Raw genomic sequence first — 12,840 nt, forward strand, 5'->3', positions numbered from 1 at the left:
CTCTCTCTTTCCCTCTCCCCCTCTCTCTCTCTCTCTCTCTCTCTCTCTCTCTCTCTCTCTCTCTCTCGAATCGGTACGACGAATGTTTACGACGAATGCAGCGGGCGTGCACACGGTTATAAGCTCCGCTCCGGCGTTCAACTATAACTGGTCCAGCATCTAGCTCTAGCATTTCGCGGCGCGGCGCAGCGCACAAGGTGCAGCGGAATTCTTTGCCCGCGATTCCTGGTAATTCAATATGATTCAATACCTGGAAACGATTTCACCCCTCGTGTTACGCGCCTTCACGCGATATCGGCCGCTCTCGCTTTCGGTCGCTTGTCAGCCCGAAGCCGCACGGGGATATCGTCGGTCTCTCTCTCTCTCTCTCTCTCTCTCTCTCTCTCTCTCGCGCGCGCGCGCGCGCGCGTAACTCGATTACAATTTGTAACGATTAGAAGGTCACTCTACGTTCATAAATATGACACGTTAAACAAATTGACTAAACCAGCTCTCCTGTCTTAATAATAAATTCAATAATTTATTCTGTAACACATGTACGTTTGAATCGAGCAAGACTTTAATCGATTTTAAAAGACGCATTGCTATAAAAGGGATTAAAGGGAAATAAATTCGAGCGCAGCCGATGAGAGTGGCGTTCGGGCTACGATAAGGAATCAGCTCGATAAACTGTAGTGATCGGCGCGAGGGACGATCGACATAATCCGCGTCATTCGTGCTCGTAAGTGTCAGATCGACTTAGCTGAAATCTCTGAATTGATGACAATTATTCTCACGGAGTAGTCGTCGAGACTGGCACCGCTATCACTCCCGTTCGTTCTGGTTGTATTCTCCGGCCTCGCATGTCGCGACTGAACCGAGGGACTTGAAGTACCTCGAAGAAAAGGGAATTTCTCAAACTTAGCATAATTTCAATGCAAGTATGTCGATTCGTGATATTCGGATGCAGATTTAATCCCGCGAAATGACACTAAAGTGGAGGATACAGCGAGTACGGAAAGCATAAATTCGCGGAAAGACGCGCAAGTAAACTCTCGGAGCACGGAACATTAACTTCTCCATAAATTATTATAATCTTTGATATTTAAGTATTTTACGCATCTCTCCTTAGCCACTTGCCACAAGAAACGTTATTCTGAAACTACGAGCTAAGATGTTTCAGTATCATCGCCCGGGAATGTTCCTTGCCCGTGGCCTTGGACGAATAGTTCTCGCTCGGCGTGAAAAGAGGCGTATTCGGTATTGCTACTACGCGGGCGTTAAATATATCCCGTGGCATCTGGAAGCTCGCTCTCAGATATGATTGAATTAAAATGAATCGCGCGCAATCCAAGTCGAGTCTAGCCGCGATGGCGATGGCGGCGGCGCGGCGCCGTAATTATCGGAGTATTGGCAATGCATCATTCGTAATTGACCAATTCCCGTACTTTATCCTGCGGAAATATTCTATCTGTCCTACGTATCCTACGTTCTCCGTATCGTTACGCGTCATCATTTTCGTGCGATACGCGGTATAACACGGCGCGATCCTGCAGCGCCTCGACGATTTTGCCGCGCCGCACTTTTATCCCTTCTTCTAATCTTAATTAATTTCAGCCGCTTATTAGCCGTCGGCCGACCTCGCTCTCTGTCCGATATACTCGCGCGTCTTACGTCAGAATGGTCACGACGAGCCAAGGATGGCTGTCTGTGAATCAGTCATTCAGCCGGAGTGCGATTTAAAAAATTGCGGTGCTATTCCACGCTCGTATAAAAACACCGGTTCCAATTAAAACGCGGTTCAAATATCGCTGATTTCTTAAGTAATCGTGGATCCAGTGGTACCGGCGCTTTATATATGTAGCATCAAGTTTGAATAATATTTTAGCAATATTTACCTTGACTTTTATTTATTCAAAGGCTCTAGCCATGCAAGGATGATTAATTTATCACACCTGAGATCAATAAATTCAATAGCTATTCGAAGAGAGCCCGATTTAATGGCCAGAATACCTATAATCTACATCGTTCGAAAGAGACGATTAAGTTAGATTAGTTAGAAAGTTTGAACACCAGGCCCACCGATGGCGTAATCCTCGAGGCTGGAATAACGAGAGAAGGCGATGTCTGCGACGGATTTGTTATTATCTCGTATTTTACGAGTAAACAGTTTCAAGCTTAGACTTCTTTCTAAAAATATTCATCTCTTGATACAAAAACCTCAATCTTTCGTAAGAATTCACGCAATATATTTCAACTCCAGATCTCGGATTCGTATTTTAGAGTTAAGCACGTGTGCCTCACTCGTTAATTGATGTGTTTTATTGATACAAATTACACCTCACTTCGACGGAAGCATTCTCGTAATCTAAAAGCGCTCGCCAGTTTTATACGTTTATATGCGCCGAGACGCCACTTGCTATCGACGTGTTTCGTCGTGATCAACTGTCGGCGTCAATATTCATCAGAACGCACCGGCTCTCTCTCTCTCTCTCTCTCTCTCTCTCTCTCTCTCTCTCTCGCAATTTACGACGCGCGATGAATAATTGCATCTCGGATGCGCGAGATGCGTCTTTTACCGCACTCGCGATTGGCATTGGGCGCGAGCAGGCGTCTTTTACCGCTCTTTATCGCGCGCAATTGCGCGTCTGGTGACCCAATTGCGGGAATCGGATCTGCTTTGCGCTCGCCGTTTGAACCCGTGACTCACGGTGCGTGCACTTTTACGACGCGACGCGTGCGCGTGTCGACCCCTTTAATCAATTTAACACGCAGCGCGCGCAGCTTAAGGGTGGCTTCGCGAGAAAGTCACGTAACCGCCGATAAGCTTCACCGCGCGTCAGCGTAAATTTTATACGCCAGGCGGTCCGGAGTATCACCGCGCATTCCTGCCGCGGCTCTTGAAATTTGATTTAGCAAAACTTACGTCCGGATCGCGTTTTATCTCTTATCAAAATATATCCTCCCGACGCGACGTGTGCGGCGAGTCATCAGTATAGCGCGGATCTCTTCGTATACCGCGCGACAACTAATCCATCTGCCGTTACGCATACATTACTTTCGGGGAAGAGCGGAATGTATAATGAATATCTTGAAATTTATGTTAATTATATCGTAACGGGACGAGTCGTCGTCCCGGGCCCGGAAGACTGGAAAGGGAACGAGAGGGATTGCTCGCGATCGATCTTTCTCGATTTCGATTCGCGTCGAGAACGCGTCTTCCGAGAACGGATGATTATTCACCGTTTCGGCAAATCCCAGCGAATCGAAGGGAACCGCCCGCCGCCCCGTGCAAACGGAAATCTCCGAAATTCGTGCAACGAGAGCTTTTAATGAGGGTGCGCTCTCAACCCGGAGTACCCGCGGCATGCAGATTGCACGCGGCCGCGGATCACCGATTATGCATGCGCATGTTGCATGTGGATATTTCGACCGCAACGTGCCTGTAATTTCGGATTACGGCAATCATACGTACGTGTATCGCGAAGATCACGGATAAGCGAAGCCTGAAAAATAACCCGATGCGTGAGCAATTGCACGTGCTGTGCTACGAATTTCCGTAAGGTGTGAAAACCATCAAGAGGCGCGATTGCGTTGATCTTACCTATATATACGCCGCGTTGAAACTTATACGTTATATTTACGAGGGATAATTTAACCCTTTCGTGCCGGATAAATCGTATACACGTGAAAAATAAAACTATAAATTTCTCTGAATGAAGTTCCGGAGGTTACTACGCGTTACGGAAAGAAATAAACTGTGAAAATAATTACAGTTAGTTAAGAAAAAGATTCTGATGGGTCGCAGGTCGTGTCTGTTGAAATAGGCGCGGAAAGGTGAGGGCGTGAGTAAGAAACCCCCGTAATCGATTTCGTCGACGCGAGTTAAGCCCAAGTATATCGATAATGAGTCCCGTGCACACGCGTAATCAGGGAAAGTTACGTCTCGTTTATTGATTTGCTTAAGACCAGCGCGCGAAATACGCTGCGATTACGGATACATCGTGTAATACGATGGAAGATAATGATACCGCTTCGGAGTGTAATGCACCTTAAGGTCGGGAATATTCTGTGCGATCTAATCGTTAATTGTGCAATAAATAGCATTATCCTTGAGCCTTTTAGAGAATTACTGTATGCATTTTCAAATAGACCAATTAATGTAGCACGAGGTATCGAATTACATTGAGCAAGGGACGATTATGATACTTGATTATGATACTTCTGCAAATGATACGGATATTATAGTTGATGTCTGCTTAGAAATCTGCCAATAAAGCGAGGGCTGTGCTCCATGGAGAGCGCCACATGTTCACGCGAATTAATCACGTACGTAATTAAGAGAAGGCATTAGTCGACGGCGCGTTGTATAGAATACTTATTACGGTGTCAATCGCGGGAGAATATCCGCGCGTTTATCGCGGCGGTATCCCCCCCCCCCGCGGAATAACATTCCCCGATAATTACACGGTCGCGAGCGTACGCGCGCTCAGGATACAAATGTAATTTCTCATAATCCCACAATATGCCGCACCTGTCCGCGCCGTGTTATTACCGCGAGTCACCGCGTTTCGCATTATCTCCCGCCCGTGGATTTTCACTGCCTAAATTGCGATTTACCAGACAGCAATCTCGACCGCCTACAGAAACGTTTACCGTTTCCCACCGCGAGGCCGACCGCCTCTCTCGCTTCGTAACGGAGCGCGGCCCCTGACTTTCTGCATTGTGAAGGGTCAAGGTTCGTTGCGAATCGTTCGGCCGATTAAATACCGCAAAGGCAATCGGCGCGATTGGTTTGCTCGGTGCCGCGATTGCACCGGGAAAATTCGCGGAATACAAACGAACGATTTGAAGCTCAGGCCGGCTTAGGACATCGTACGATCCCACTAAGCCGATAAAACGGAGAAATATTGTGTTGTAGACGCCAATTCTCTGTGGAAGTGAGATAAGATAGCATCGCAAACTACTTCCGTCTGAAGTATACCGGCGCCTATCTCGCCGCTAATAATATCAGACTCGAAATCATTACGTTTACGATACGCGGTATAAAAAAAGTGCCAGCTTCTCGAAGTGCCAGCGCCCTTACGTTATTAAATATCGCCGCGAGTGCATCACGTAGCCGCGGTCGACAAAAATCGACTCGTGTCGCTGGGCGAGCAAACGGACGAGCCGATGCGGTTTTCTTACAAATGGGGAACGCTCGCATAACGACAGTTGTGCGACGATCAGATATCGCCGGCGGACTCGCGAGTCGACTCGATTTTCCATCAACGCGCGAATCGCTGATAAGGTAATTAATTGCCGACCAGCAGTTCGCTGCCTGTCCGCGTCACCGCAAAATTACTTTAACGCGTCTCACGCTGCGCTCGTATACGCGACGGTATTTAATTGCGCGCGCTTAATTACGTTTATTCGCGGCGGCTCGGTCGTTCGGCGCAGTGAGAAACACGCAGAAATTACAATCCTGCATCTATAAAGTAACTCCCGAGTCGTTATTAACATATACAAAACCGGCGATTTAAGTTACAACTAGCCTGTCTTACAATTTTATTTAGGGGAACCTGCGAGAATTGCTATAAACGTGGAGACTCGCTGGAAAATGAGCAATTATAATTATTCAAGTAGTCTATTACGGTGTTATTAAAAACGCAAATTTAACATTTAAATAACATATACACTGTTAAATTCACCCGTATAAAGTTAGCCCCCAACATTAAAAAAATTAAAAGCTAATTTTTTTTAATGTTGAGGGCTAACTTCACACAAGTGTTAAATTTGAAGTGTCCAATTATACTCAATTTGAGTCATTTTTAACCATTTATATAAGTCTGTACCACTGCTCCTCATTCAATATATCATTAATTTAACAATGTCAATTCAACTAAACCAAAGAAGTTCAAATAATACTATTTTGTGTTAAAATAATAAATTTCGACACACATGGTAGTTAAAAATAACAGAATGTTACCTAACTCAAAGTGTCGGTTTAAGTTTCATCCTTAAATATTTATAGCACGCGCAATTATGGATCATTCCATTCCTCATCAGAATCTATTTTTGTCACTTATCTATTATCGTCGCGCGTATAATTGCCATCCGGTTGTTATCACGAACAATGACGCAAGAGAGAGAGTTCACGTTCGTTATCGCGCCCCCCAAGTCCGTCCGATCGCGATCCGGCGATCGCACCGCCTACGCCCGGGCATATACGTGGGCCCTCGTGAGGGCAACAGCGAGTACCGCTCAAGCTGCATAACGACGTAGTTATGTACTCACGTATGGTATCCATCCGGTAATGCCCGGCGGCGGGATCCGGTGGTGCACCTATCCGTTTTGTTTGCTTCGCCACGCAGGTGGATTAGAGGCCCCATGATGCTGGGCTCTCGCGCTACACCTGTTATTGAATAATAACCACGTACGGCCGGCCGATCCCTCAATCGGGATTCCCAACCGATCCCCGGCATCGCGTAGAGAAAGACGCGTTGCACGAATCTACCTATGGGTTGTTAGGCGGATTACCGTAGAAAATCGCGGAGCTCGCAACGAGCTGCGAAAAGAAGTTCCTCGCGATTCCCGGGAACATCGGCACACGATACCGACATGGCTTCGATAAGATTAAAAAATTGGAATAAAAATGAAAAGACGAGGAAATTAAGGGTTCCGAAAATGTAGCGATAAAACGAAGAAATGTAACGAGTATAACTCAGCATTGCGATAATATGCGCTACTTGCCGAAGGACTTGCGTGTCGGTGATCGTTTTGTGCTCGATACCATATTCGAGCTGCATTCCGCAAAGATAGGGAAAAACGCGTGACAGCATCTTTATTAACTCTTACCTCATCAATTATTACAAATCCTCGGTCGTACCGCATAATTTAGTTGTCAACTACCGTATAGGCTTCACCATAATGCGATGTGGAATTTAGTAGGGGATACCGTTGCTATATGATATCCGTGAGATTTAAAGCAACGGATGTAATTCGCGGAATAATGATTTGCATTATTACGTTGGAGAATATATCGATTCATACTTCGCCGGCTTTGTAAATCATTAATATTCGGTGCGCTATTTAAATTGATAAGTCATAAGATCGTATTTGATATAGATAAGATAATTAATAAAATAGTTATTTATGTATATATTTATTTATTATCCTAAACTTTTAGTAATTATGGATTTTTAAGCTATTTATCAAAAATATCATTAAATTCTTAAACTAAAGATTTAAAGTATCTAATTTTTTGAATGACGATTTAATATATAGATCTGTATGAAGTCATAAATCATAATGGGAAACAATATATTATATTTAATATTCTTATGATAAATTGCAAGACTTTCCTTCTTCTTTACAGTGCATCGCGCTAGTTCTCGATGTGTACGATTGTGCGATCTAAATCTTTTTATGATATCGTTCAAGATATCGTTACGATATCGATTAAAAATCATTCCTTCGCCCGCAGTGCGAAGTGCGCTTATCTGCGAAACGATAACTAATGCAAACTATTATTTATGATTACCGCCGCAGAGCACTGTGATCTGATCTGATAAACACGGGATACGATGCAAATTGTATGGACTACGGCTCTTGTATACTGGTACTAGATGCTATAAGCGAGACCATTCGAAAAGGCACGTAGCGTAAACAGCGGCGTTGCAACGCGAACGTGATGCGGAATGCACCGCCACGTGCGGTGTGGGCCAACGGAACGAGCAGGAAGGAAGTTCGCTTTCTCGTGTTCGACCGGACACGCGCGACTGCCGCGGCGAGATATCGCGAGATATATGCCTACGCGCTCCGGCCGGCGCGGCGCGCGGAAGATGCAGCTCAAAGCCGCCGCGCGCGCGCGACCGAGCGAGCGGTGCATCGCCGCGGGCGCGATGCATTGTACCTCATGCCGGCGAGAGAGAGAGAGAGAGAGAGAGAGAGAGAGAGAGGGGGGGAGGCCAAGAAAGAGGAAGAGAGAAAAAGAGAAGAGCCAGCATCTCATCTTCTTTTTCTTTTACCTCGTTGCACGACTTTCGTGCATGCGACTCGATTGCCCTTTCTTTACCGCAGATTCCGAGTCTTCGTGCATCGCGAGCAATTAACGTTGTTAAAATCTGACGCTATTGTGTTCATAAAACCTACGTGCCAATAAAATATAAAATATAAAAAAATCTTGGATACTTTTCGAAATGAGAGATTGCAATTCTGTCCGTCAATGTCGATCGCGAGCTTCAATAAAATGATTTTTCACGCAACGTCACCTACGCAAATGACGGGCTGCAAGCGCGAAATCATACAGAGCTGTCGTTTAATTAGACTCGATCAAATGTCGGCATCGTAATCGCGATTATTGAGACGTTGCATCTGCTCGTGTTAAAATATTTAACGACGCTGATCTCAATTCGCTTTGCTTCTACCTCGTGCACGGCACGAGGGCGCTAGAAGATGTTGTAATGAGTAGGAAACGAATTGTGGATTTACGAGCCGCGATGGGCAGACCTTGATACACGCGAGATACGGTAATAAACGATTAACCCGTGGAAGTTTATCACTCCGACTACCGGAACGCCGAGTATAGAATTTTCAAATGTAAATCATAAATTGTACGCTAAGTTGCATATTAATTTCTAAATTAATTGCTGTGAATTATCTGATACGTGCGAGACTGCGTACATATGTGCATCTGACTTTGATATTCTTTCGGGCATCGCAAACTGAATATCGGTCTCCACGAACCGATGAGATTGGACCACCCATATGCACATACACGGTAACATTTTTCTCAAGAAATCTCGTGTAAAAAGATCTGCGACTAATTGCGAACTCTTCCTCCCGTAAGATCTTTCTTGCGGCAGATCTTACCGGATTGACGATCTATCGGAGGTAAAAATAGCGTTACCAAATACGACACAGTGTAACTTTACGGCGGAATAAGATCACGACAAAGACAAGAAGAAACTGACTGTAACGAGCAGACGAGCATGACGATGACATTAAAGTATAGAAGTATAGACGTGCAAAGATAAAAAAACAAAGGCGGCTCATCCCTCGTGGTAGAAGCTAACTAATAAAACAAAACCATCATTATTAAGATATCTATCAAACGATAACTCTAGAATAAGTGGAACTTGATGTTAATAGTCCATGCTATAATCCTGAAACGTGATCTTCTTGTTACAATCGTCAATATAATTCTCGCCGTAACTAACTAGATCCATCCTTAAAACTAAACCAACGATGCAAGTCCCTTCACGAATACAACGTCGTCATTGTTACACGCGCTTTTTCCCCCCCGAGTCCGTTCCGCGTATGTATAACCCGAAGCACCACGCCGCACGAAAAGTTTTATCTCGACTGGGAAGCGCAAGTATCGCGCGAGTTGTTTCGCTTGAAAGGGTACAAAGGCAATCTCGCTTAGGCGAGGCATCATCGCGAAGGATCATCGCGGGAACGAGCAGGAATAAGACGCGTCTTCAGACCTTTGATCCGCGTGCGTGCGTGCATGGCTGCGTGCGTGTTACGAGCTCGCTCGCGCGCGCGCGCGCGCGTTTAAGTAAACCCGCGCGATGAGTTACAGCGCACGAAAATAAGAGTAAATAAGGATGGGCGAGAGGCAACTTCCCGACGAGGAGCCAAAGGGGGTTGGCTGTATCTCGTTGTAAATTACTCTTATCATGCGCGTCTCGCGCGGTTGACGTCCTGACGGCCGAGAAGGTAAGAAACGCCGCGCCGTCGGATTGAAATGTCCCTTACGTTTCTTTATCGCGGCTACGGCGACCCGCGTGAATTCCGGTCGATACGTCCGATGGCATCTCGAGATGCAAGGGAGATGATCTTGTTCTCTGTATCGTCTTTCGCGCGATTTGTTCGGGGAGAAAGACAGAAACATATACATTATGTCAGCTGAATGCAAACGTTTGTATTTAGCGTTTTGTACATGTCTTACGCTCATTTCATTTGTTTTAAGAAATTAATTGAATTTATAGAACTGTTGTGACATATTGGATTTGCATATGTGATGATTACGCGATTTTGCGTTCGGAAGGACGCAATGTATAATTCCCGTCTAATTAAACGTAATCCCTGTGACGAAAGTGATTAGGGCAAGAGAACGCCTTCGCGATTGTCGTATTAAAGTCGTCTTATTTCTACGCGAAGGCGAATGGCAGTCGTTGGCACACTGCGAGTGTGACATTAATCTGCTCGAGCGGCGCCGATATGTCACTACAAGCTTAGTACTCCCATGGTGTTACGCAATTATTCTTATGGGGTTTCTCTCTCTCTGTCTCTCGATGAAAGAAAACCTTTTTCTTCCATCATATACTTAACACACGTATTATGAAATATTCTCGAATATTAATATTTTAATTATAATCATGTTACCGTTATTTAACAATTAATACCAAATTCAACTTCAATCCAAAAAGTTGTCGATAATGTTGCTATGTATGATATCTTTCAATAAACGAGTGTTCAGTATAATGGCTAATTATTTTCATAAATTTCCAATCCCTACAATAGAACCTAATCCCTAATTTCTACATAGAAAATATGAAATAGTATATAATACATGAGAAATCGTTCTTTTTTCTTAAAAATGGACTATATTATTTGATATCACTTTATGCGTTTTATGTCATATACTAAAAAAAGGATTCAAAATGTCGATAAAGGTACACGAAAACGCAATGATAGAAGTTTGCATTTACGGCGCCTCTTGACAGCCGAGTACGTTGGTGCGCTCTTGCGCCCACCCTGATGCACTTTTCCACGCACGATTACCGATCTTCACGCATATACGCCCCAGATTCGCACAGACGGACTGCAAAATCGCTAATCTACGGCGAACGACAGAGCAAAATCAAAATTTCACGTTACGATAAAAAAAATTCGCAACTATCTTTACGAGCACGGCGACACAGTAAAGTCTTTTTCTTATCGTAGACGACTTAACAATGTTGATTATTTCTTAAGTATGCCATAAAATGCCGAAAAGAAACATAAATAACTAAAAATTACAAGGACTTGGTCAGCCGAATAAAATCATAAAGAAATCGCCGTACGGTGAAATATACACGCACGTACATACAAGAACGACGGTAGGATTGTTCAGGATATCGCGGGTATCCAACCGGGAAATTGAACGAATTAGTCGACAACGACGACGACGAAGATGACGGTGATTAAAATATGCGTTCTGGCGCGCGTCAACACCGAGATCTACGCCCAGGCCACCCTGATGCGAGCGAGCGTTTCCACGCGCGATTACGGGATCGTCGCGGGAGAGCACCGGGGCCGGTTTAAACACCCATCACTTTTTGCACCATCGTCGGGATGCACCGAACTCGCGGGATGCACTGAAAGCAACTCGTAACTTTGCGGCGACGCCGGTGTACGTGAATCGTGCCCGCGCCGTGTAATAAAATTGATTAATCTCGCGCTCGTGTAATCGAGATGATTATTGGACGTCGCCGCGCGGCTGTTTATTCATGCAAAGTAATTTACCATGTCATCCTATACTCATCAATTTGTACATTTTAGAGGGAGAAGCGCGTTCAAAATACGGAGATAATTAGAGAAATAAAACAATCAATTTGACGGTGTGTAGACTTAGTATCCTTGCATAAAACATTTTTAAATTATATAAAGCAAGATAAATGTATATATATAAAATATATATATAAACCCAAAATTTAAATATAAACCTAACTTGCAAAAGTTAATTTATCTTTCTCGAAAACTTTCTCTTAGAAGGAAAATATTAGCTAGTCTGATTTTCTTGTAAAATTGTTAGAGTGGCGAACAGAAATATGCAAAGATAAAACCCGTAATATCAGCGCGTACACTTCTAACATATGGAAGTATCCCTCTACGTGATTAAATATTTGCGGTATTTATCAGTGTAAATGTTAACACGAAACGTTAGCGCAGGCTCTAAAATGCCTTTCTTACGAGATACCTCCCTCGATTAGGTAAGTCTCCAAACACGGGAGATCCTCCTCCGTGGTCGTCAACTTTCGTACCGACGTTGCACATATTTTTCGAAGCGCGAATACACCGTTTAGCTCTCTTTAAACATACAATTACTTTATTATGCTCCAAACGAACGGAACCGCATACGCTGGCAATCTTAGATTCCGCGAATAATTTCCTGAAAAATTGTCCGCGAAAAATGTTATCTCAATAAACGTTTATATACGATTATACATAAATAGAATAGAGTCAGATTACTCTAGTCGGAATACAATGTGTACACTGTGGCGTTGCACAAGTATTGCGATCTTCCCAAGCCTATCCTTTCTCGAACGTTGATTACGATTTATTGCGTCGCTGTTTGTATCGCGCGAAACTTCGTGCGATGCTCGGTTAATGAGCCACATCCGTGCTCTTCGAGTTCCTCTTCTCGTCGAAGGTCGAAGGTCGGCAGTCTAATCGACGTGAGGAGGTAACCGGCTAAGGAGGAAACGTTCCGCGCTCGCAAACCGCGAGCGAAAATCATAACGCGTAACTAATACGATTGTCGACAGATTCGCATTGTAACACGTACGATTGAGTAATTCAAGAGACTCGTTAACGCCTTTAAAAAGTATTCTACCTATCCTATCTGCGCTTCGATTTTGCGCTCTATCAATTTATCGATCAATCTCGCCTATCAAAATTCAAGTAATCTCCTCTTAATTGCGACGCGAGATAGACTGACGAATTAGGGGCGTGGAAACGCTTAATGATATTGCATTACGACGATGCAAGTGATTAATCCGCTTTAGCAGGAAATTAGTCAGAAGGTCTCTATGCGTGGCTTTCAGTTATTTATGTGGCGGTAGTAGAGCTTAGCTATTATAAAATCGATTTTTCTTTCGAACGCCGAAA

At 44.3% G+C, this 12,840-nt stretch overlaps 1 protein-coding gene across 2 annotated transcripts in view; it reads right to left on the reverse strand.

The window, feature by feature from the left end:
- Wb (wing blister) overlaps positions 1 to 12,840 on the reverse strand; it is a 148,677-nt gene that overhangs the window by 34,800 nt on the left and 101,037 nt on the right. The window lies entirely within an intron of this gene.

The sequence above is a fragment of the Temnothorax nylanderi genome, unplaced genomic scaffold (genome assembly GCF_030848795.1).
Source record: "Temnothorax nylanderi isolate EJ_2023f unplaced genomic scaffold, tnyl_v1.0 TNYL_tig0087_pilon, whole genome shotgun sequence".
NCBI classification, from domain to species: Eukaryota; Metazoa; Arthropoda; class Insecta; order Hymenoptera; family Formicidae; genus Temnothorax; species Temnothorax nylanderi.